The sequence below is a fragment of the Mustelus asterias genome, chromosome 26 (assembly GCF_964213995.1).
Source record: "Mustelus asterias chromosome 26, sMusAst1.hap1.1, whole genome shotgun sequence".
Lineage (NCBI taxonomy): Eukaryota > Metazoa > Chordata > Chondrichthyes > Carcharhiniformes > Triakidae > Mustelus > Mustelus asterias.
In genome coordinates this window covers 29,372,338-29,376,623 of record NC_135826.1, presented here as the reverse complement: position 1 = coordinate 29,376,623, position 4,286 = coordinate 29,372,338, and the positions used below count along the sequence as shown (strand labels likewise).

The 4,286-nt window shown below is 42.7% G+C and overlaps 1 non-coding gene across 1 annotated transcript; it reads right to left on the bottom strand.

Moving 5' to 3' along the window:
- Positions 1–2,065: 2,065 nt before the first annotated feature.
- Positions 2,066–2,257, bottom strand: LOC144479782 (U2 spliceosomal RNA). The gene has a single exon (XR_013495566.1). It is a non-coding gene; the product is annotated as a U2 spliceosomal RNA (small nuclear RNA).
- Positions 2,258–4,286: the final 2,029 nt, after the last annotated feature.

The window sequence follows — 4,286 nt, the reverse complement described above, 5'->3', positions numbered from 1 at the left end:
GTGTTCTATTCAGTACAAGAACACAATTCTGCTCCAGTGAAAGTTCGATGCCGTTTACAAGAGAGGAAATTGCATCACATGACGCTCTCGCATCATCTCATCTGAAAGTTAATGTGGGGATTGGCTGGGATTTGCCCTGGGATGTCCAGAGTTAGGGAAGGGCTGGCTGTTAATGTGAATCCTCCTTAACACACTCTGCCGTGGAGTTCCACAAGTTAAAACGTGGCTTGATTTTCCGTTGGGAACTGGGTGCCCCAGTTCACAACAGAGGGGAGCTTCCCGGATCGAGAAAGGACAGAACAACCTCTCTATTTGAGCCAGAATTACAGAATACCGCAAGCATTTCAATCTGAAAAAGGCTTAAACTGGGCTGTGACTAATAAGGTGTGATATAAATACATGAGTTAATTACAGGCAGATTCCAACAACTCATATAGAATCCCGACACTGCAGAAGGAGGCCATTTGGCCCATTGAGTCTGCACCGACTCTCTGATAGAGCATCTTACCGAGGACCACACCCCGCCCTCTCCCTGTAACCCCATACATTTTCCACGGCTAATCCCCCTAAACTAGACATCCTGGACACAAAGGGGCAATTCAGCATAGCCAATGCACCCAACCCGCACATCTTTGGACTGTGGGTGGAAACCGTCGCACCTGGAGGAAACCCACGCAGACACGGAGAGAATGTGCAAACTCCACACAGTCAACCAAGGCCAGAATTGAACCCAGGTCCCTGGCGCTTTGAGGCAGCAGTGCTAGCTATTGTGCCACCATGCCACCCCAAATATCATTACCAATGTTAGGAGCTGGCTGCATGTATCAATATAGGGGAGATATGGCCAGAATTCATTGCTGATGATATTAATGTCTAATGTTTGATGTGTTCCTCAGACAGTCTCTGTTATTTTGAAGGAGTTAGTTTAAAATGTCACTTGAATGAATTAATCCTCTCGTATCATCGGCACGGTGGCATAGTGGTTAGCACTGCTGCCTCACAGCGACAGAGACCTGGGTTGGATTCCCAGCTTGGGTGACTGTACAGAGTTTGCACATTCTCCCCTTGTCTGCGTGGGTTTCCACTGGGTGCTCCGGTTTCCTCCCACAGTCCAAAAGACGTGCTGGTTAGGTGCATTGGCCATGCTAAACTTTCCCACAATGTACCTGAACAGGTCTTGGAGTGTGGCAACTATGGGATTTTCACAGTAACTTCATTGCAGTGTAAGCCTATGTGTGATGCTAATAAATAAACATTTAATTTTTAACCGTATATTTGTAAAATATCTTAAGATCAGAAGAATCCAAACTTAATCATATGTTAAGAAAGATTGCTGAAGAGTGCTTGGAGGATGTGCAACAATGCTGGCCTTGCCAATGATGCTCACCTCTGATCAAAGAATGGAACATACAGCTAAGTGGCCCAAAGCATTGTATCGCAATATTCACAATGATCCTGGGAGTTGTTGTATGGGATTTGAAGAGGATGAGACCCGGGGGGATTTTCCGACCTCACTGTGCCTGGTGCAGATTACGCCAATCCCAGAAATAATGTGTGGGCCTAAAAATCAGTTTTGCACCCGGCACCAGTTTGCAATTGTTTCTAATGGCACAAACCAGATCACGCTCAGAAAGGGTGCAAGACCGATTCGTATGAGACTGAATGGATTTCAATCTCATTAACGAGTTTGGCACGCGATCATTCCTCCCTGAATATCCCCACTTCTCTGACAAGGGGCCATGCCAGCCTGAATCACTACTGGTACCAGCGGAGACCTGGCACTGAACTTGTCCTCGTCCAATCTGTGTTGAATCTTGTAAAATCACTCAGACTGGGCTAACAAACAAAGCTTTATAAATGCTTACATTCAGATCCAGGAGTTAACACTGCCCAAGATAGGCAGAGTTTCCGAACACACTGTCCTGGAAAATGGCACAGCAAAAGGTTTGATTTTTAAAAAATCCAATTCAATCAAATCAAGTCCAATTCAGAGTCTCAACAAGTGAGACATTCCCGATCCAAGCTGACAAGACAGGGCTCTCACCTCCTGTCTTGGGCTTGATCTACATGATCCAAGCTGATTGGAGTCGGCATTGCACCTCCTCCAAGGCTTGATCTCATTTGCATCTTAGCCAAAAGGCCGAGATGCCGCTTTTAAAAATTGCTTCAAATGAAGTTAAAATGTAATCTAATGACTTCAACCAAGTACAGCATGTCGATACTACACTTGATCTTAGCCAAAAGGCCGAGAAGGTTTGATTATCATAACAATGGGTTCACCACTAACCATCTGCAACACGTGGACCAATGCAGTTGCAGAGACCTGTCTGGGAAGATCACATTTTGCAGAGCCTTTTGCTCATTAATTTGTTATTAATTACTTACTGACAGAAGGAGACTTAATTTATAAGTTATAATTAGTGTCACAAGTAGGCTTACATTAACACTGCAATTAAGTTACTGTGAAATTCCCCTAATCGCCACACTCCGGCACCTGTTCGGGAACACTGAGGGAGAATTTAGCATAGCCGATGCACCTAACCAGCGTGTCTTTTGGACAGTGGGAGGAAACCGGATCACTTGGAGGAAACCCATGCAGACACAGGGAGAACGTGCAAACTCCACAGACAGTGACCCAAACCAGGAATCGAACCCAGGTCCTTGGCGCTGTGAGGCAGCAGTGCTAACCACTGTGCTGCCATAATTTAAAAGAGCCCCGATTTCTTCCCTCACTACCCATCTGTAAACACAAAGGCGTTTTTAAAAATTTTCCCCTTTATTAATGGTGACATATTTTCCCAACCCCTCAGTTTCGAAGTGATCCAATCATCTATTATAACAAAGCAAGCTCAAGATAGGGTAAACTCAGAGTTTATTTTACACACATTCAAAATGTGGGAGAAATTGTTGCCAGAGACAGAGTTACAATTCATGGGGCTCTGCTCATCTTTGCACATATATCTTTACATCTCAGCCATATCCTACACTTCAATCCTAACCATCGTGCTAAATGTTTCAACAGACTTTTGTGGCTTTGCTGGCCACTAACAGAACTTATAAAACGTTACCATGGGAATGTCACCTGATCAGTAATTTTGTTCCAATATATTTTTGGCAATCAGTTTTGGCTTTAGTTAATGCCAGCTGTACCTGATACCTATACATGCAATCTTGCCAATGCTTTACACTATGTGAAATATTTATTTTTGAGGCTACTTTCTGATTATTTAGGTAAATAACTTCATTTTTCTTCTCTATAACATATTTTCCACAATCAGCACACCCCAATCTCCATTTTCTTTATACTTGAAAATCAAATGCATTCTTACTGGAGGTACAAGGTTGTCTGTGCCAATAATTTTCTCAACTAAATGAAATATGATGACACAATGCCGATTAATAGGCACTGAGGGGTTGTTAGGACATGGAATGTTCCCACCTGAAACAATGGCAGGAATACACTCAATCATACATTTCATGTCTGAATTTTCTTTTGAAAACGAGATGTATGGGAAATAGGACAATATGAATAGTTCTTTTTAAGAGCTGTGTAGTAACAATGATGGACCAAGTCACTTCCATCTGTGCTGTGAAATTATATAGTCGCCACATGGAAATTGGATATCATCTCAGGAGTACTGCTATTGATTAAATCCATTACTTCCCAACATGTTGAATAAGGAAGGAAATTCTTGCCTGCATCCTCAAATACCTTTTCCCTGCCATTATACCTGTTGAATAAGGTAACACACCCTAATTTTTGACCAATTATCATTGCTTCATAACATATATAGCTAATTTTAGATATTGTTGTGTCACTAACCATGCTGATGTTCATAGGATAGAATACCTACAGTGCAGAAGGAGGCCATTCGACCCATCGAGCCTGCACTGACAACAATCCCACCCACCCCCTATCCTCATCACCCCCCCGTATTTACTCTGCTAATCCCCCTAGACTACAAACTTGGGACACTAGGGGCAATTTAGCATGGCCAATCAACCTAACCCGCACATCTTTAAATGCAAGCGTATCCAAAAACACAGATTGAAAACTTGGAAGACTGGTTCATAGTGGCATATACTTTTTTGGTATTATATGAGGAACAATGTACAACCCAATGAGGAAACAGTGCAGTTGTTGTGCGAACAATTAATAAAGAATATTTATCAACTTAAAAGAAAAGCAAAAGCACACATGACAGGAAGGATTGAAATATTCCGTGATACGTAAGGATACTGATGGCTATACGCACATAATGTTATATGAAGCCCCTCAAACTACC